This window comes from Ovis canadensis, chromosome 6 (assembly GCF_042477335.2).
Source record: "Ovis canadensis isolate MfBH-ARS-UI-01 breed Bighorn chromosome 6, ARS-UI_OviCan_v2, whole genome shotgun sequence".
NCBI lineage: Eukaryota > Metazoa > Chordata > Mammalia > Artiodactyla > Bovidae > Ovis > Ovis canadensis.
Window position 1 is genome coordinate 52,840,871 of NC_091250.1, and position 22,271 is coordinate 52,863,141.

General features: G+C 40.4%; 1 protein-coding gene across 7 annotated transcripts in view; it reads left to right on the forward strand.

The window, feature by feature from the left end:
• Positions 1-22,271, forward strand: part of ABCG2 (ATP binding cassette subfamily G member 2 (JR blood group)) — a 132,807-nt gene that overhangs the window by 34,561 nt on the left and 75,975 nt on the right. The gene's annotated exons all lie outside the window — the stretch shown is intronic.

A 22,271-nucleotide genomic window follows, 5' to 3' on the forward strand; every position in this document is an offset into this window, starting at 1 on the left:
ATCTCTTTGCAATCCAAGGGACTCTCAAGAGTCTTCTCCAGCACCACAGTTCAAAAGCATCAATTCTTCGGCACTCAGCTTTCTTCACAGTCCAACTCTCACATCCATACATGACCACTGGAAAAACCATAGCCTTGACTAGATGGACTTTTGTTGGCAAAGTAATATCTCTGCTTTTGAATATGCTATCTAGGTTGGTCATAACTTTTCTTCCAAGGAGTAAGCATCTTTTAAATTCATGGCTGCAGTCACCATCTGCAGTGATTTTGGAGCCCAGAAAAATAAAGTCAGCCACTGTTTCCCCTGTTTCCCCATCTATTTGCCATGAAATGATGGGACTGGATGCCATGATCTTAGTTTTCTGAATGTTGAGCTTTTAGCCAGTTTTTCACTCTCCTCTTTCACTTTCATCAAGAGGCTTTTTAGTTCCTCTTCACTTTCTGCCATAAGGGTGGTGTCATCTGCATATCTGAGGTTATTGGTATTTCTCCCGGCAATCATAGAAGGTGATAAATCACAGAAGATGTGATTTATTATTTATCACAGAACATGATTCTTCTATGCCAGAAAATTAGCTAAAAACTTCATCCTCACAAAATCTTCAGAGATAAAGGTGATTACACTTTGGTAAATTAGGAAGGTTAAATAATTTATTCAGGCTCATCCACAAAATTAATAAAATCCAGAGACAGGATTTGAACATAGTACTCTCTGAGCCCTCCATACACTATCTTAGACCAGTTTTAGTTTCTATGTATTAATAGAACAAACCCTTGTGTTAACACATTAGTTTTCTGACAGGTTTCTCTAAAACTAGTTATCAGTGGTCTGCTTTAGCTTTGGCAAGTTAATAAAGGTGACAGTGTGAAGCTTTCCATGAAATTGTGTAACCTAGTATGAAAATTAATAAGTGAAACCTCACTAAAATGAGGTTTTTCCAGTAGTCATGTATGGTTGCAAGAGTTGGAATATAAAGAAAGCTGAGTGCCTAAGAATTGGTGCTTTCAAACTGTGGTGTTGGAGGAGACTCTTGAGAGTCCCTTGGACTGCAAGGAGATCCAACCTGTCCATCCTAAAGGAGATCAGTGCTGAATATTCATTGGAAGGACTGATGCTGAAGCTGAAACTCCAATACTTTGGCCACCTGATGCAAAGAGCTGACTCACTGGAAAAGACCCCGATGCTGGGAAAGATTGAAGGTGGGAGGAGAAGGGGACGACAGAGGATGAGATGGTTGGATGGCATCACCAACTCAATGGACATGAGTAAACTCCAGGAGTTGGTGATGGACAGGGAAGCCTGGCGTGCTGCAGTCCATGGGGTCGCAAAGAGTCGGACACGACTGAGTGATTGAACTGACTGACACTAAAATGAAGCTGGGAGGCCAGAAGGGGGAGCTTTCATGCAGGACAACTCCACATCAATTACAGGAAGAAATGCCAGTGACTGACCCAAACGAGTCATCAACAAAGACTCATCATTTATAGTCTCCAAAAGGAAAAAGAATACATAGCATCTCCAGGAAAAGATGTGTATCATGCCTCCCAGAAGAAATCTACTTCCTAGCAACTCAGTCAGTGAGAAACCATCATCACCCTGAACTCTCACTTTTCTCCAGAGGACTTTGATTCAAAACAACCTCTTGCAACATCCCCTCTTTTCTCCATGTTTCTTTTTTTAAATAATGTTTCTTTCCTTTGTTCATTGGGCTTGCCTATGGTTTCTGCCATGACTTGTTTGTTCCAAATTGTAATTCTCTGCTATACCCAGATAAACTCCCCCCCCCTTTTTTTTTTTTTTTTTGCCAGGAAAGTAGTTTGTTTTTAAAATAGAGCATATTGTAATAAATGGGCTTCCCTTGTGGTTCAGTGGTAAAGAATCCACCTGCAATGAAGGAGACAAGGAGGCGCCAGTTCAACCCCTGGGTCGGGAAGATCCCTGGAGGAAGGCATGGCAACCCACTCCAGTATTCTCTCCTGGAGAATCCCATGGACAGAGGAGCCTGGTGGGCTACAGTCCACAGAGTCACAAAGAGTCGGACATGACTGAAGTGACTGAGCACAGCACACATAAAAATATGAGCATACTGTAATAAATAGTTATGTACCTACCATGAGGATTTTTGTGCATTAATATATGTCTATTTTCTACAAAGAAATTCTTTAAAAATATAAATCAAACAAGTCACTTTTCTTCTGGAAACCGTCCACTGGTTTTCTACATTTAAATAGAAGCTCAAAGACCCAGTGAGCCACTGGGCCCTACACCATCTGCCTCCCCATCAGCCATCACCCTGTCTCCTAACATTCCCCTTCCCATTCCAGATGCCCTAGCCTGTTTACCTCGCTGGTCCATGGAGATGCCAAGCAGTTCCAGTCTGAGAGCTTTGGGCCTACTGCTCCCTCTGTAGCCCCATTCTGATCTCAGTGTGCTCTTTTGACGTCAGTTGTATGACTGTGGTATACAAGAGTTGGTATATTGTCTCATTCATCTTACAATTTTATGATTTTCTCTGATTATGTAGACGTTTATCTCTCATGTTCAAACAGTCCAGAGGTAAGCATTCCAGAGACAGTATAACAATTCCCTGGTTTCAAGAACTCACATTCCTTCTATCTTTTTGCTTTGCTATCTGTGGTTTCTGTTCTGAGTCATCTCACTGTCCAAGATAGTGATAGCTATTAGCAATGCCAGTCCTGTTTGAATTCTAGCCCAGAGGAAAGAGGAAGCAGGAAAGAGCATTCTAGGTTTCTAAGAAATATTGGGTAAAGGAGAAAATGGAAACCTGAGTTTTAAATTTTTTAATGTTTTTTGAAGTTAAAACTTTGATGTCAGAAAAAAACAAAACAAAACCCAAAACTTTGCTGTCTAAGTAAAATCCCATCTACCTTCACGGGAGCCTCAGAGGACAATAATAAAATGTTCTTTTAAACTGAACTTATTTCTAATCACCATACTAGAAAAACTGTAGTTAAGCTTGATCTTTTTGCATCACCTGTGACCCAGGAGAGTTTAGATCCTTTTTGTTTGTTTTAGCAATAGAAACATTTTTAAAAATTAAAAATGGATGTACAACTCCAATATTTTTAAAATGTATTTTTCAATGTTAAAATTTATATATTTACTTATTAGGAAGTTAGTAAAAGCAGTATTTTTGATGAGCACAGAAATGTTGTGTAAAGTAATTTTTTATAGTTGTAGGAAGTCTGAAATAAAGTTATTTCTAAATTTGGTTGTATAGTATTGAGAAAAATCTGATTCAGAGACTAGTAGTCAGAAATAGCTTCAGGTTTTGAAGTTTTGTTCATCTTACAATTTTATGATTTTCTGTGATTAAACAGAGATGAAAAGAGAAGATTTATTCTGAGATACATATAAAAATGACACGAGTTAACACATAGGCTTCCAGTGTGGTAGATAGTACATGAGAAGGCACAGGAAGTGTGTTTTTATACAATTTCTTAAGTGTCTTAAATGAATAGATAAATACATATATATGTTTTCAAACTGTGATGCTAGAGAAGACACTTGAGAGTCCCTTGAACTGCAAGGAGATCAAAACCAGTCGATCCTAAAGGAAATAAACCCTGAATATTAATTGGAAGGACTGATGCTGAAGCTGAAACTCCAATACTTTGGCCATCTGAGGTGAAGAGCTGACTCATTGGAAAAGATTCTGATGCTGAAAAGATTGAAGGCAGGAGGAGAAGGGGCGACAGAGGATGAGACGGTTAGATAGCATCACCGACCCAATGGACATGAGTTTGAGCAAACTGTGGGAGATAGTGGAGGAGAGAGGCACCTGGGGTGCTGCAGTCCATGGGGTCACAGAGTCGGTAACTTAGTGACTGAACAACAACATATATATATACAAAAATATATATAATATATATGTAATATATATAATATACTATATATAAAAATAAATATATAAAATGAACGTGTCGTTGATTGGCTTTCAGTTCAGTTCAGTTGCTCAGTTGTGTCCGACTCTTTGCGACCCCATGAATCGCAGCACGCCAGGCCTCCCTGTCCATCACCATCTCCTGGAGTTCACTTAGACTCAATGTCCATTGAGTTGGTGATGCCATCCAGCCATCTCATCCTCTGTTGTCCCCTTCTCCTCCTGCCCCCAATCCCTCCCAGCATCAGTCTTTTCCAATGAGTCAACTCTTCACATCAGGTGGCCAAAGTACTGGAGTTTCAGCTTTAGCATCATTCCTTCCAAAGAAATCCCAGGGCTGATCTCCTTCAGAATGGACTGGTTGGATCTCCTTGCAGTCCAAGAGACTCTCAAGAGTCTTCTCCAACACCACAGTTCAAAAGCATCAATTCTTCGGCGCTCAGCAATCTAATCACACTAGGACCACAGCTTTGTCTAACTCAATGAAACTAAACCATGCCCTGTGGGGCCCCCCAAGACGGGCGGGTCTTGGTGGAGAGATCTGACAGAATGTGGTCCACTGGAGAAGGGAATGGCAAACCACTTCAGTATGCTTGCCTTGAGAACCCCATGAACAGTATGATTGGCTTTAAACTGCTCTAAAACTGCTTTATTGACATTTGGATATCACACATTTTAATGGTACAATTCAATGAACTTTCATAAATTTATAGAGTTGTATAACCATTACTGATCTAATTTTAGAACTTTTCTATTACCTCAAAAAGCTTGCAACAAACTTATGCTTTCTGGTGCCAGTTGTACCCTCTCTTCTTCCACCCCCTCTTTACCTGAGAGGAGTAGATGGTCTGAAAGCTGGTGTCTTAATGCCTGTGTAAAAATATCCATGATCTGTGTTCCTGTAAACAGTGTCTGAACATAGCTGTAGAACTTGTAGTCAAAGATAAAAATTAGAAGTGACTTTGTCATTGAGAGGCCTGTGACCTTATTCATTGTAAGTACTGTGTAATAATGCATAACTGGTACTGAACTGTGTTATATGTTGAACTGGAATGTTCATATGGTATCAGAGGACAGTTCTGATGTCCAGAGTTTTCACTGCATCATGATGGTTTTTTGTTTTTGTTTTGGCTGTGCTGGGTCTTTATTGCTGCAAGGGCTTTCCTCAAGTTGTGGCAAGCAGGGGCTACTTTCTAGCTGCAGTGTGTGGGCTTCTCGTTGCGGTGGCTTTTCCTGTTGCGGAGCACAGGCTCTAGGCCCACGGGCTTCAGTCCTTGTGGCACATGAGCTGTACAGCGCAGGCTCGGCAGCTGTGGTGCACGGGCATAGCTGCCCCATGGTATGTGGGATCTTCCCTGACCAGGGGTAGAACCCATGTCTCCTGCATCGGCAGATTCTTTGCCACTGAGCCACCAGGGAAGCCCAGTGCTTTCTTGTTGATTGGCAAGTTGCAGATGACATTCTCTGTGGCTTTGGTTGCCTGCCAGAAGGAGGACTTACAATTCCCAACAAAACTGAAGGCATGCTTGCTAGATAGGATACTTGACATTAAGTAGGTTCACTATACACAGTGTGTAATCAAAGAACTGCTATCTTTCACAAACTCTCATCTTTGTTTCTGAGAGAACACTTGCAGTTTCTACAAAACTGTAAAAGTTGGCCTCAGTAAAAGTTATTTGTCTCTCAGTAAAAGTCGTAACACTATACAGGAATTTCCCCCACCTGCTTTTGACAGATTGACTCCATGGAATTTAAAACTTCCTTTTGTTCTGGAGTTGATAAGGTGACAATGCTCTTTTGAAACAGATACAAGTGAGATGTAGCAGGTGGACTAAGCAGGTGTGAAACAGGCCCTGGGGTAGGGTAACTGACCTTATTGATAAAGTGGTGACGAAGGACAGTCAGTTACATCATAATGTACTAAGGTATGTTACAGAAGGAAACGTGATACAAAGGATGGGCTTGGGCAAAAGCCCATGAAACTATAAAGACTTCTTCCTTGACTAGCAAATGAGGTCACCCTGCCAGTTGTGCGGGCAAGACAGGAGTGGAGCTCACGCGGTTCTCTGGCTGACCCTGCTGCTGAAACAGCAACCGCAGAGCAACTAAGCCCACTCACCACAACTACTGAGCCTGTGCCCTTGAGCCCAGGCACCACAACTACTGCACCTAGAGAGTAGCCCCTGCTCCTTCTGTAGCACCAGTCGGTGATGATCCCCTTAGTTGGTTGTTGTCAGCTTCCATGCTCTTCATCTTCAAGCTCTCATCTCCTTTGCAAATCTTCTTAAACTACTTCTGCCCTGTGCATTCCTTAGGAGTTCCTGGGCCAAATGCCTTCTTGGTGTTGCAAATTGTCTTCTCTGCTTTACGACCCATTTTGAACTTGAATAAGAAAATTGCTTGAATTTACTTTTTGTCTAACATCTTTTCCCTAGTCCAAAATAAATGTAAAATAAACAGCAAGTAATAAACCATTAGCAAAAAACATAAAGTGAGAAATGTGTATTAAAACAACGTATAACATAACCACACTTATTTAAGAATGTATTCCAATTTCAAACAGCAAATTTCAACAGTGCAAAACCACAGTTACTTTTGCACCAACCTAAGCATATTAAAAAGCAGAGACATTACTTTGCCAACAAAAGTCCGTCTAGTCAAGGATATGGTTTTTCCAGTGGTCATGTATGAATGTGAGAGTTGGACTGTGAAGAAAGCTGAGCCCCGAAGAATTGATGCTTTTGAACTGCAGTGTTGGAGAAGACTCTTGAGAGTCCCTTGGACTGCCAGGAGATCCACCCAGTCCATCCTAAAGGAGATCAGTCCTGGGTGTTCATTGGAAGGACTGATGCTAAAGCTGAAACTCCAGTACTTTGGCCACCTCATGCGAAGAGTTGACTCATTGGAAAAGACTCTGATGCTGGGAGGGATTGGGGGCAGGAGGAGAAGGGGACGACAGAGGATGAGATGGCTGGATGGCATCACCAACTCGATGGACATGAGTTTGAGTAAACTCTGGAAGTTGACGATGGACAGGGAGGCCTGGCGTGCTGCCAGGGCAAATCATGGAGTCATTGTGATTCATGGGGTCGCAAAGAGTCGGACACGACTGAGTGACTGAATTGAACTGAATGGTGTTGAGTTGTAAGGATTCTTTATATATTTTGAATACAAATTGCTCCTCTACTCCATACATTTTTTAAAAGGCATAGGTAATGTTTGTGTTTAATTTCATTTATAGAATTAAACCAAAATGCATAAATATTATTTATGGTGTGTGTGTGGGGGAATCATTGAGGATTAACAATCCCAATCATAGAGGTTGTTATGAGATATACGGTTTGCAAATATTTTCTCTCAGTCTGTGACTCATCTGTTCTCTCTTTTTTTTTTTCTTGGTGGCCAAAGTATTGGAGTTTCAGCTTCATCAGTCCTACCCATGAACACCCAGGACTGCTCTCCTTTAGGATGGACTGGTTGGATCTCCTTGCAGACCAAGGGACTCTCAAGAGTTTGTCCAACACCACAGTTCAAAAGCATCAATTCTTCGGTGCTCAGCTTTCTTTATAGTCCAATTCTCACATCCATAGATGACCATGGAAAAACCATAGCCTTGACTAGACAGACCTTTGTTGACAAAGTAATGTCTCTGCTTTCGAATATGCTGTCTAGGTTGGTCATAACTTTCCTTCCAAGCAGTAAGCGTCTTTTAATTTCATGGTTGCAATCACCATCTGCAGTGATTTTGGAGTCCACAAAAACAAAGTCAGCCACTGTTTCCCCTGTTACCCCATCTATTTGCCATGAAGTGATGGGACTGGATACCATGATCTTAGTTTTCAGAATGTTGAGCTTTAAGCCAACTTTTTCACTCTGCTCTTTCACTTTTATCAAGAAGCTCTTTAGTTCCTCACTTTCTGCCATAAGGGTGGTGTCATCTGAAACTCCAATACTTTGGCTACCTGATGCGAAGAACTGACTCATTTGAAAAGACCCTGATGCTGGGAAAGACTGAGGGCAGGAGGAAAGGGGGACAACAGAGAATGAGATGGTTGGATGGCATCACCGATTCAATGGACATGGGTTTGAGTGGACTCCGGGAGTTGGTGATGGACAAGGAGGCCTGATGTGCTACAATTTCATGGGGTTGCAGAGTCAGACACTACTGAGCAACTGACCTGAACTGACTGAATTGAATGGCTAAAATGGTTTAAAAACAATATTTAAATAAAAAGTTTGTGAAGTCCTAAAGCTTCTTCTTGGTATTCTAGGATTATTAGACCATAATTTCCAACATATTGCTAGGAGTGTTTGAGTGGCATTTAAACTCAGCAAGCTGAGTATCTCATTTTCAGCAGAATCATGGACTGATGGAGTTGAAAAGGACCTAAAACTTTAGCAGAATTAACACTTCTAATTCTGTAAATAAACTCCTACATGTTTGAATGAGTTAATTGCAATGCTGTATGAAAGGTTTTATGGAGCACTGGAGGCACAGCCAGATTTGAGGACAAACAAAAACACCAGGAGTCATAAGTTCCGTTAAGGCAGGAGTATAAAAAAATCAATGTTTCCTGATAAGACTAGGGATTTATTTGCTGGCTCATGATAAAAAACAGTTTAAGCATCAAAGAAGAGTAAGGAAGAAGTCTAAACTCTGTAGAAGCCAGGCTTTAAAAATAGCCTCAATGACTGTTGTAAATACTAACAAAGAAATAAAACTCATGCTGATAAGGGAATTGTATCGTGTTCAGTATTTTAGGGTTAACTTTGTACATTTACCTCAGACTACACCATGCCTCGTTTGCATTTGTGATTTATGTATATTTCTTTTTGTTTACCTCTTTAAACTTATTCATTCATTTAACAATGAATTTATTGAGTACCTATTTAAAGCTAGAAACTAGCCTGAAAAATTAATTCTCACTCTTATAAAGAAAATACATAAGTAGCAGTTATAAAATTATGGAGTAAGTACTTTAACATATTTTATAAGTAGGTGTGTTTTTGAGTATAAAAATACCATGAAACAAAAGGTTGTTTTTTTGGAAAGATCAGTAAAGCTTTAAGGAATATTAACTAAGGAAAAACAGAAATCACTAAAATCAGAAGTGAAAGTGGGATTATTACTATAAATTTTATAGAAATAAAAATAATATAAAAGGATACTATGAAAAATTGTTTGTCAACAAATTGGGTAACCTAGGTAAGGTGGACACATTGCTAGAAAAATACAATCTGCTAAAACCAACTCATGAAGAAATAGAAAATCTGAACAGACCTATAGCTATGAAGGAGATTGAATCAGTAATTAAAAACCACTCGAACAAAGAAAAGCAATGGACAAAATGGCTTGACAGGTAGATTCTACCTAATATTTAAATAACTAACTCTTCCAAAAAAATTTAATCTTCCTAATTCATCTGTGAGATCAACAGCCCCTTGATACAAAAGCCACACAGAGACACTCTAAAGAAAACTAAACCACTATCCCTTGTGAATATAGATGCAAAAGTCCTCAATACTCGCAAATTGAATTGAGCATCATATTAAATGGATTATATGCCATGACCAGGTAGGATTTAGCCCTGGAATATGAGGATGGTTCAACATAGGGAAATCAATGTAATGCACCATATTAACATAATGAAGGGAAAAAATTACATGATCATCTTAATTGATGCAGAAAAAGCATTTGACAAAATTCAGTACCTTTCATGATTAAAAAAAAAAAAGAAACCTCAAACTAGAAGCAGAAGGATACTTCCTTAACCTAAGGGCCATATGTGAAAAGCCCATAGCTAACATTTTACTCAATGGTGAAAGACAAAGCCTTTTCTCTAAAATTAGGAATGAGACAAAAATGCCTCCTTTTGTCACTTCTATTCAACAAAGGCTTCCCAAGTGGCTCCATGATAAAGAATCCACCGGCCAAGCAGGAGACGTGGGTTCAATTCCTGGGTCCAATCCCTGGGTTGGGAAGATCCCCTGGAGAAGGAAATGGTGACCCACTCCAATGTTCTTGCCTGAAGAATCCCAGGGACAGCAGAGCCTGGTGGGCTGCCGTCTATGGGGTGGCACAGAATCGGACACGACTGAAGCGACTTAGCAATAGCAGCAGCAGCAGCCAGTCTTTTTGCCTGGGAAATCCCATGAAAAGATGTGAATTTTTTTTTTCACTCATTTTTTAAAACTTCTGAACTGTTTGAATCACTTGAAATGAGACACATATTTCTTATATTAAAAAAGAATTTTTAAATAAATGAAGTTCCCAAAGGGTCAGTTAGTCAGTTGAACTTTCTATGTTAAGGATAGTTGTCAAAAAAGATACCCTGCTAGATGAAGTTTTTTCTTCCAACTCTGAAAATATGCTATTAACATCATACAAATCTTTTTCCAGTCTTGCAGTGGTTTCAAGTGAGTACATCCCCCCGCCCCTCTCCCAGACGATGTTTAGAAATGAATGGCACCCTACTCCAGTACTCTTGCCTGGAAAATCCCATGGCCGGAGGAGCCTGGTAGGCTGCAGTCCATGGGGTCGCCAAGAATTGGACACAACTGAGCGACTTCACTTTCACTTTTTACTTTCATACATTGGAGAAGGAAATGGCAGCCCACTCCAGTGCTCTTGCTTGGAGAATCCCAGGGATGGGGGAGCCTGGTGGGCTGCCGTCTATGGGGTTGCACAGAGTCGGACAGGACTGAAGTGACTTAGCAGTAGCAGTACCCTTTTTGGTGGTCATAATGTCTGAGGGTTGCTATTGGCATGTAGTGGTCATAGGCCAAGGAGGGAAAGCGTACTGTAAAGTAAGCAATAGAGTCATATTGAAGAAATCATTGCCAAATCTATTCTTAGAATGATTTTTTCCTATGCTTCTTTCCAAAGTTTTATAGTTTTAGCTCTCAGGTTTAGTTCTTTTATCCACCTTATTAGTTTTCTGTCTGTGGTGTAAAGAAAGTTTCCATATTCATTCTTTTGCACATAGATTTAGTTTTCTCAACACTGTTTTTTAAAATTGAAATATAATTGGTACAAAATATTATTTAGTTTTAGGTGTACTATCTAGTGACTTGACATTTGCCTATATTATGAAATGATTGCCATGACAAGTCTAATAACCATCTCTCATTCAAAATTATTACAATATTGTTAACCATATATACCGTATATTACATCCCCATGGCTTATTTATTTTATAACCTGGTATTTGTACCTCTTAATCTCCTCCATCTATTTCTTCCCCCACCCTCCATTCTGGCAACCACCCTTTGTTCTCTGAGTCTATGAGTCTGTTTTCAGTTTTGTGTTTGTTTTTTAGATTACACATATGCATGAGAGTATACAGTATTTGTCTTTCTCCGTCTGATTTATTTCACTTAGCGTAACACTCTATAGACCCACTCATGTTGTTGCAAATGGCAAGATTATTTTCATGACTGTGCAGTTTTCCACTTAATACATATACCACATCTTCTTTATCCATTCATCTTTTGATGGACACTTAGGTTGCTTCCATATTGTGGCAACTGTAAATATTACTGCTGTGAACATTGGAGTTCATGCATTTTTTGGAATTGTTTTTGGTTTTCTTTGAGGGGAGGGGTGAGTATATACCCAGGAGTGGAATTATTGGGTCATAAAATCGTTCTATTTTTAGTTTTTTGATAAACCTTTGTACTGTTTTCCGCAGAAGCTGCACCAATTTACATTCCCACCAACAATGTGCAAAGCAAAGCTTCCCTTTTCTCCACATTGGGTGATAATTTTTATCTTTCAATATTTTAAATATATCACTCCACCTTCTCTTGCTCTGTAGAGTTTCTGCTGAGAAATCTGCAGATAGCTTAATGGGGGTATCTTTGTAGGTTACTATCTTTTGTCCCCTGTGTGTGTGTTAGTCGTTTGGTCGTGTCCGACTCTGCAACCCCATGGACAGTAGCCACCAGTTTCCTCTGTCCGTGGAATTCTCTAGGCAAGAATATGGGAGTGGGGTGCCATTCACATTTCCAGGGGATCTTCCTGACCCCAGGGATTGAATCCAGGTCTCCTGCATTGCAGGCAGATTCTTCACCAACTGAGCCACAACGGAATAGCTATCTTTAAAATTCTTTCTTTATTATTAAATTCTGTCTTGGAGAAGATTCTTTTGCATCAAGATAATTAGGTATTCTGTTAACTTGGTAAACTTGTATATCCAGTTCCCTCCCCAGCTTTAGGACGTTCTCAGCTGCTATTTCTTTAAATAAGCTTTCTGCTCCATTTTCTCCCTCTTCTCCTGGGATACCCATTTTCTCTATGTTGCCTTCTCTAATGGAGTTGGATAGAGTTTGTTCAGTTTCTTAAGATCTTGGCTCTTTCTCCTCTTCTGCCTAAATCACTTCTAGATTTCTATCTTTGAGCTCACTAATTTTCTCTTCTTTGTGGGAAATGGAATTTCCCAATACTTCTAATGCATTCTCCATCCCATTTTTTTAGTTCTTTAGCTCCGCAGCTTGTTTGGTCCCTTTTTAAAGTTTCGGTCTCTTTGATAAAGTATTAGTTCATTCCTTCCTTTTATTCCTAGGCTCACTAAACTGCCTTCTGAGCTTTCTCATGCCTGTTGAGTTTTTCACGATGGCTATTTTTAATTCTTTGTTGTTTAGATCACAATCTTCCTTGACTTCAAGTTTGGTCATTTTCTTTTTGTGATACTGTGTGACTGGGTTTTTTCACAGTGTTTGATGAGTTGTTTCTCTGCTGGTGCATTTGAAGTAGCAAACCCCTTTCTAATTTAGATGAAGTTTTGTTTACTTGGGCTTCCCTGGTGGCTCAGAGGTTAAAAGCATCTGCCTGCAATGCGGGAGACCTGGGTTCGATCCCTGGGAAGATCCCCTGGAGAAGGAAATGGCAACCCACTCCAGTATTCCTGCCTGGAGAATCCCCTGGACAGAGGAGCCTGATGGGCTACAGTCCATGGGGTCCCAAAGAGTTGGACATGACTAAGCAACTTTGCTTTGTTTACTTAGAGTCTAACAATTCAACAGATTGGTAATTAGAGGTCTTCTGTTTTTTAGTAGATATAGCACAAGTTTTCGGTTTTTCTTGCTGCGGTGCCTCGGACAATATTTGAGAACTGACACTTTCCACCCTCCACTGCCTTTGCCAGAGGTGTCACAGGTGCCCTCTGTGGTCCCTGCTTGTGCCTCTGGGCTCATTGGTGCCCTGCTGATGTTGGCACCATTGCTGTCACTGCCATTGCTGCCAGGGGCACTGGGATGGTGGGTGCCCCACTGTGTCTGGGGTCACCTGGTTAGCCTCAGCATGAGGGGTGGGTGGGAGAAGCTGGGGTCAGACAGGTGCCTCCACCACCGCTGGGGCTGTCAGGTTTGTAGGCACCACCATGGGCAGGGGGATGAGGATCACGGGCACCACCATGGCTTGAGGGACCGGAGTCATGGGCCCTGCTACTACTGCTGCCTGGTCTGCCATGACCAGGAAGCCATATGTGCTGCCTGCACAGCTGCTGCCTGGCTCTCTGGGACTGCAGGCTCAGCCATTTCAGAGGAGAAGCTGGGGTTGTAGGCACTGCCGCCACTGTTACCCTAGTTCCACCTCCTGTATGTGTTCTAAACCACCCACCTTCAGATTTACAGATGTGTGGGTCTCTCCAGCATCCTGATAGTTTGAGCAGAGGCAAGTTATGGATGTCTTACTAGTTGGAAAGTGAGGGGGAGAAATAAAGCATCTTATACTGCCATGATGCTGATGTAACTCTCCAGCAATTTTTGAAATCAGAAAGTGTGAGAACTCCACTTTGTTCTTCATTTTCAAGATTACTTTGGGTATTTGGGGTCCCTTGAGATTCATGTGAATTTTAGGATGAGTTTTTCTATTTCTGCAAAAACACATTGGGATTTAGAGAGTAATTGGATTCAATCTGTGTATCATTTTGGGTAATATTGTCATTTTAACAATCTTAAGTCTCCAATCCATGAATACATGATGTCTTTCCATTCATTTATGTTTTCTTTATTATAGCAATGTCTTGTAGTTTACAGTGTACAAGTCTTTCACTTTGTTGGTTAAATTTATTTTATTCTTTTTGAAGCTATTATAAATGCAATTGTTTTCTTAATTTCATTTTCAGATTGTTTATTGCTAGAGTATAGAAAATCAACTGATTTTTATGTATTGGTTTAGTATGCTGAAACTTTGATGAATTTATTAGCTCTAATGGTTTTTTTGTGTGTGAAATCTTTAGCATTTTCTTCATAAAAAATAATATCACCTATTAACAGAAATCATTTTATTTCCTTCAAGTCTGGTCACCTCTCTTTTTCTTGCCTGATTTGCTTTAGCTACAACTTCCAGTACCATGTTGAAGATTGTTGTTGTTGTAGTCGCTAAGTTTTGTCCAACTCTTTTGCAACCCTCTGGACTATAGCCCGTCAGGATCAATTGGCAGCCCACCTGCCAGTGCAGGAGACATGGGTTTGATCCCTGATCTGGGAAGATCCCACATGCCACAGAGTAACTAAGCCTATGCACCACAACTGTTGAGCCTGTGCTCCAGAGCCCGGGAGCCACAACTACTGAGCTCAGGTGCTTCCGTTATAGAAGCCCGTGTGCCACAGAGCCTGTGCTCTGCAGCAAGAGAAGCTGCAGCAATGAGAAGTCCACGTACTGCAGCTACAGAGTAGCCTCCACTTGCTACAGCTAGAGAAAAAGACCAGGCATCAAGGAAGGCCCAGCACAACCAAAAATAAATAAATAAATAATTAAAAAATTTTTTTAACTTGGTGAAAGATGAATATTTGAGATAAAATGAAAATTACTAAGATCTACATCTTCAGACATGAAAGAAAATATTTATGAAATAAAATTATTTGTTGTCTGAAATTTGTTTCAAAATAATCTGTGGGAAAGGGGGAGAAAAGAGGAGTATCAGTGAAATGAAAATTGACAACCAGTTGAGATTAGCACATAGTCATTCATCATACTGATCTTTCTACTTGTGAAATGCTTGGAAATTTTCATGTGTGTGGGTTTAATCATTCAGTCATGTTCTACTCTTTGAGACTGTAGACTTCCAGGCTCCTCTGTCCATGGAATTCTCCAGGCAAGAATACTGGAGTTGGTAACCATTCCCTTCTGCAGGGGATCTTCCCGACCCAGGGATTGAACCTGGGTCTCCTACACTGCAGGCAGATTCTTTACTGTCTGAGCCACTACAGTGGTAAGAAAAAGTGAAAAAGATGACAGATACATTTGAGAATTTCTAGTTTCAGCAATATTGCAGAGTTAAGAGGCCCTGAAACTACTCAGCTACATAATATCTAAAAATGCTTGATAAAATATTAAAACCACTCTTATTTTTTAACTTAAACCTTTTATTTTCCATTGAGGTATAGCCAATTAGCAATATAGTGATAGCTTCAGGTGAACAGTGAAAGGACTCAGCCATATATATACATGTATCCATTCTCCCCCAAACTCCCCTCCCATCCAGGCTGCCACATAACACTGAGCAGAGTTCCATGTGCTATATAGTAGGTCCTTGTTGAAAATATTGAAACCACTCTTACTTGACTGGATGATTCCCACTAAGATCAGAATGGAGTACAGACTAGGCAGGTAAACTAAATTTTAGAGCCTTGGATACTCTGAGAGCTACAGTATTCTTTACCGACACTGTGAACTGCATTGCACAGAGGGGACAGAAACAAAGCCTGAACTCACGTAGAAGGGAAGCATAATACCTACATCTAAGAGAGGTACACCCTCAGAACGGGTGAACTAAAGGTGAACCACAAGAACACGTTTCTGTGTTGGACTGGGCTATGAATGAAAGTTAAAAAAAACCCAACATTTTCTTTGAGAACTTTTTCTACTGGCTAGGTGTCACGTAGTTTGGGACTCAGTCCACATATTTTGCCTGATCCAAAAACACAAGCCTATAATTTAAAGAGTATCAGGTTAGGTACTATCCCCAGGTGCCTGAGAGAAGTAAAAATAGACTTTTCCAGATGAGCATACCCTCAAACAGGCCTCAAAGAATTCCTGGAGACAGTCAACAAAAAGCTCATAGTAAAAAGTATAAAACAAAAATCAAGCAAGCCGTAGATAGCAAACCCAGTACCACAGAGAGTTCAACCGTTATAATTAATTATCAGAATTAAACTAAAAAAGTCTGCTGGAAATGCTTTTAGATTTAAAAAGGACATTGAAAACATAAGCAAAAATAGGAGACTAATGATTAGGCCAATTTGAAGAAGAACAAAATATTACTGTTAGAAATTTAAAAAAAACTTACTGAAATTAAGGATTCAAATGGATAGAAAGTTAAAATAAAGATTAATGGAAAGAAAGAGCAACCCACCCCAGTATTCTTGCCTGGGAAAGCCCATGGACAGAGGAGCCTGGTGGGCTACAGTCCATGGGGTCTCCAAGAGTCGGACATGACTTAGCAACTAAACAACAGATAGAGAATTAGTGACTGGGAGGATATATCTGAGGAAGTTATCCAAGGTATAGCCACAGGGGGGTAAGATGTGGAAATATGAAAGGGGGATTAAAAAACAAGAAGGAGTAGGAAGAAGGGCCATCAGACTGTTACGTGTCTTCCTTTTCCTACAATGGAGCAACCCATTAGCTACATCCCTAGCCAGAGCTTAGCTGTACTTTTTTTTTTTAATTTTGGGATTAACATGATTTATTTCATTATCAGTCTTACAAATTACTGAGGTTGGGTAAAGCCTGGATTGTAGCTTCAATTTCACACTTTTGTTGAGGAACAGCCTGTTAGTGAACAGAAGGCCGTGGAGGTGCCACAGTTCATCCAGCAGGGTTAGAGACCTTCTCAGAGGCAGCAGGTGAGACCAGGCACATCACAGTCAGAGGTCCACTCCAGCGGCTCTCGGGGTCCACTGCCTCCCCCCACCCACCCTGCTCTGTGGAGGCACAGAGGCCCCTAGAGGCACCAGGGAGACACAATGGGCTGAGGGGCTTCACCATCAGGTGGTGTGTCTCTGCCTCAACACCATCCATACCACACATCCACAGGCACTCTCTCCCACTATCTACACTCTTTTATTTATTTTTAAAACTAGTGTATTTTTAAAAATATACTTTTATTTGGCTGCGACGGTCCTAGTTGCAGCAATGGGATCTTCAGTCTTCACTGAGGCATGCAGGATCTTTAGTGGTGGCATGTGGGATCTAGTTCCCCAATCAGGGATCAAACCTGGACCCCCTGCATTGGCAGTGAGGAGTTTTTGCACCACCAGGGAAGTCCCACTCCACCCTTTTATAAGTGGGCAGCCTCATCCCTGCCTGGGCTTCAAGCAGAGTGCCTGGTTCTGGTCCCCAGCTTTTTGTCAGTGGAGTCCCCTTTATTTACCCAAACTCTTTACCCCCATTACCTGTTTCTGGACTCAAGACCTTCAACCCACAAGCTTGGTAATTCTTGCCACTTTGGATTTCTTTCATGGAGATATTCATCTTGGTTTTGCAACTGCCTGGATTTTCTTGTTTTTCTTCTTTTATTTTGATCCATTGTGACTGAGTAGGATTTTGAAGGGTGAACAAATTTATTTTACATTCTCTCTCCAAAGAAATCTTTTAGCAGTTTTTGCATAATCCCACTATGCTTCAGTTTCATCTTCAAGATAAAAATTTTAACAGAACCCACCTAAAGGCATTGTTTTGAAGATCAAATGAGATTTAGAAAAAACTGCACAAAACCTAAAGGCACTTAGAACATTGCCTAGCAAGTATCAAGTACTCAATAAACATTAGCTACTACTATTGGTATTGGGGAAAGATTGAGGCTACCTTATGTTTTCCAAATATACATTATTTTATTGTCTTTATTCAACCCTTTGACATAGGTACTATCACCCTTAATTTGAAGTAAAGAAATTGAGGCACCCAAGGGTCAAATAGCAAAAGCTGTAGAGGTGAGATGAACCTTGGGTACATATAGACTGGCTGTTGACTTTGTTATAATTAATGTATATTTCTTGGTCTAATATGGGTGATGACGTGGAGAAGACTAAAATCTCATTCTGGATGAAGTGATAAGCTTTGGCTCTGTTGACATCATCTGTTATAATAGATGGCATGACAACCAGAAGTGAAAACAGTCTAAGGCATTCTATAATGGGTGCTGTGCCATTTGATGCTCATTACACTTTAACTTCAGTTGCTCCCACGAATGAATTCTTGTCTCTACAGTCAATAAAATGTTGTAGTAGTCAGTAAGGGATCATATGAAAAAGGTCAGTCTCAATAAACCCTTCTCCACTTTTACAACATTCAGGTCAGGATGGATAAGCCCCTGAATTACATAAGATAAACTCACTTTTATTATTCAGTCAATAAATATTTATCAAGTATCTGTTGTGTTCAAGGCCCTGAGCAAGGCAACATTTAGGAAATACACCGAGGTGGGAGACATACTTTCTACTTTTGTAATTCCCTTTAACGACCCACAAGACATTCCAGCTTCTTCGTCTCTCACATTCAACGTTTTATCTGTTACCAGGACTGTAAATTCTTCCCTATGGTGTTTCTTTCCTTACAAATTTTTTTCCACCATAAAACTCTAGTTCAGTCTATTTTTTTCATTTCCAGACTGTTCACTGCTTTCCCACATCCGCCATCCATCATATACGTAAACAGATTACTCTTCCTAAAACCACTTTGACAGTGTCATCCCTCTACATTAAACTTTCAATGATTTCTCACTCTCAAGATAAATCTGCACTCTTGGTTGGCCTTAGGGCCTCCACATTTGGCCTTAGACGATTCTCTTACATTTCTGTTAATATGTTTCTGAGAATACAGCGATTGAGCTACTCTTCGGTGAAGAACTTCCATGAACAAATGCTGTATACGTGTTCTGCAATGATGAAACCTACTTAATCAACTTGTTTTAATCTAGCATCTCATCTTTCTTTTCCACATATCACGTGTCATAAAATCTTTTGTTTAAGTAAACGTTTAAATTGCAGTATAACATACATACAGAAAAAGCAAAGAAAATCTTAAGTAAACGATCTGATGTATATTTAAAAAGTGAACATACCTGTATATCTGCCACCCTAACCTCTTTATCTCTCTCTGTCTATGTATATGTGTATACATATTTTTATATTTGTTTATTATCAATATCCCAAAAGTTTCCATTATGTTCTACCCTAGTCATTGTCCTCTCCAAAGATAACTACTCATCTCACTTTTATCACCAAATGTGAGTATTGTTTATTTGTTTATTTTTTTTGGCTTGTTTATTTTTATTGAAATATAATTGACATATAACAAATACACATACAAATATATATATGCATATATTTGATCTGAGTAACAGATATACAAGTGTGTTTACTTTGTAAATATACATCAAGCTGTTTACTTAGATTTTCTGTACATTTTCTATATGTGTATTATACTTCAATGAAAAAGTTTAAAGACTTTATAGATATGTGAACTTTGGTTTGGTGAACTCTGAACGTTTAAACTTTCAGTCTATTTTTCAAGGACAAATGTTACATCTTCTGCCCCACTTTCTAACTCTGCAGATTAATTATCTGTACCTAATTATATACATTTTCCCCTCTACTATGCTTATTTTTAAATTATATACATTTCCCCCTCTACTATGCTTATTTTTAGGGCTTGACTACCTCTGTGAACTTTACAACCAAATGAGTTATTTGGTCTCTTGTCTGCTACATAAAGAAAATTATTAGAATCAAGGTGATCTGGCTTCACATCTGGCCTCAACACCTCCACCACGCCCTGCTCTCTCACCACTCCCCCCTCCCCGCATTATGCTGGCTCTCTGTATTAATGCCAGCCTCTTTTCTCCATACCCATAAAAGACACTGATAATTGGTTTTTGGTGTTTCTCTTCTTTCTAAGATGGTCACTACCTCGGCAGAGTCTGTGTTTATTTAGATGACCAAGCCATCAGCCTAGCTTTTGTGTTCTTTGATCTCAACTTAACCTTCAGTGTAGGCAGAATTCTAAAGATCCCCATCTCCCCCCAGGGTCCAAGGTTCCACTGGTCACTTAACCAAGCATTACTCTGGGAACTGCTCTGAGGAATTCTGAAGTTGTGACTGAAGTTCCAAATGCGTTCACCCCAAAATAGTGAGATTGTCTAGATGGGCCTGAGGTAATCACACAAGCCCTTTAAAAAGAGGGAGATAAAATCTGAGAGAAGTTTGAGGACGTGCTTTGAGATGAGGAGTCACATGAGAAGGAATGTGGGTAGCCTGAAGAAGATGGTTGACTGTCAGCAAGGAAACACAGATCTCAGTCCTAAAACTACAAAGAAATGGATTCTGCCAACAATCGGTCCTTAGCAGATCCTTCAGATGGAAGTCTTCAGATAAGAATCCAGCTGACCGACTGGATTGAATGCATGATAGCCTAAGCAGAGCCCAACCTAGCCCACCTAGATTCCTGACCTCCAGAATTGTGAAATAATAAATGAGTATTGCTTTCAGATGCTAAACTGATGCCAAGTTCTTATTCAGCACTAGAAGACAGACCTTTCTTCCATTTCTGTAATTCAACTGTCATGTTCAAATCATGGGACCTTGTCAAGCCTGGATTGCTAATATTATATGCCAGTTTCCTAATCAGTGACTTCACCCTCTGATTTCAGCTCTTCAGCCTCCAAGTGACCCTAATTTAGGTCCCCTCACCACCTCTCTCTTCCTGCCTTCACTTTTCTGTGATGAATCACTTAACCTGCTCAAACTCTTGCTCTATTTTTCTGTTGCTTTACCCACCCAGCAAAACCACATCCTCAAATTTATTCAGCCTCCTAACCTGCTCTTGGAGAAGGCAATGGCACCCCACTCCAGTACTCTTGCCTGGAAAATCCCATGGACGGAGGAGCCTGGTAGGCTGCAGTTCATGGGGTCGCTAAGAGTCGGACACAACTGAACGACTTCATTTTGACTTTCACTTTCATGCATTGGAGAAGGAAATGGCAACCCACTCCAGTATTCTTGCCTAGAGAATCCCAGGGATGGGGAAGCCTGGTGGGCTGCCATCTATGGGGTCGCACAGAGTCGGACATGACTGAAGCGACTTAGCAGCAACCTGCTCTAGCTTTACGTCTCTGTGATTGGGAAAGCCATGTCCATTTGTAACTCTGATATCAGTACATTTATAGAATCCAGTCTTAGGGGTCTTGGTGCTCAGCAATCTCTCTTTAGGTTCCTTGGAAGAAAAACTTTGTCTACCAATTTAGGTCTAGTGGTGGTCGGGGAGGAGCTGAAAGTTAATTGACAACAGATTAAAGGAAAAAAGATAAGGTCCTGGGGTTTATAGACCAGTTTAATAGGAGAAAGTGGGATGGGGAGAAAGGGATTCTATGGGAAAACAAAGGACTTTTAGGAAAGACAAGTAGGCTGTTAGGGAAAGAAGCAAAGATAATTCTTTCGATTTTCTGTCTTTTCCCTAATTAAAACATTTATCTACATGAGGACACATCTTGACTTCCTCCCTTTTGGCCACAACTTAAAAATATATAATATTTGCTTTTCTTTTCTAATTCCCCTGAATTCTAAACCCATTCTGTTTTCTAAGTTGCCTGATTAACCACCTTTTCTTCCTTATGGCTTGGCTTCTTGGCATGCACACCTATTCTGGCCTAATTTAAACCAAACAAGAAATATTTCCTCTGAGCCCCAAGATACTCTTTAGATATACTGCTTTCTCTCACCTTCCTTTTATAGTGAGATTTTTTTGAAAGTGTTGTTTATACCCTGTTTCTATTTAGAGACTAACTGTTCTCTCACTGAATTGATCAAAGGCCCCTGGTAGCTGATAAGCGGAGCCATGGTGGGGGGTCATGGTGCATACAGCCTTTTGCACTGGTTTTTATTTGCTTCAACTTAAGTAGTAGTGAAAATAAATACACTGGGAGCCATACAGATATTATATTCCCAAATGCCCCCAGGGCTATAAGAAGCCCTGCCTGACACCTGACATCTCACACGCTAGTAAAGTAATGCTCACAATTCTCCAAGCCAGGCTTCAACAATACATGAACCGTGAACTTCCAGATATTCAAGCTGGTTTTAGAAAGGCAGAGAAACCAGAGATCACATTGCCGAACATTAGTTGGATCATCAAAAAAGCAAGAGAGTTCCAGAAAAACATCTGCTGCTACTAAGTCGCTTCAGTTGTGTCCAACTCTGTGCGACCCCATAGATGGCAGCCCACCAGGCTCCGCCATCCCTGGGATTCTCCAGGTGAGAACACTGGAGTGGGTTCCCATTTCCTTCTCCAATGCATGAAAGTGAAAAGTGAAAGTGAAGTAGCTCTGTTGTGTCCGACTCTTCGCGACCCCATGGACTGCAGCCT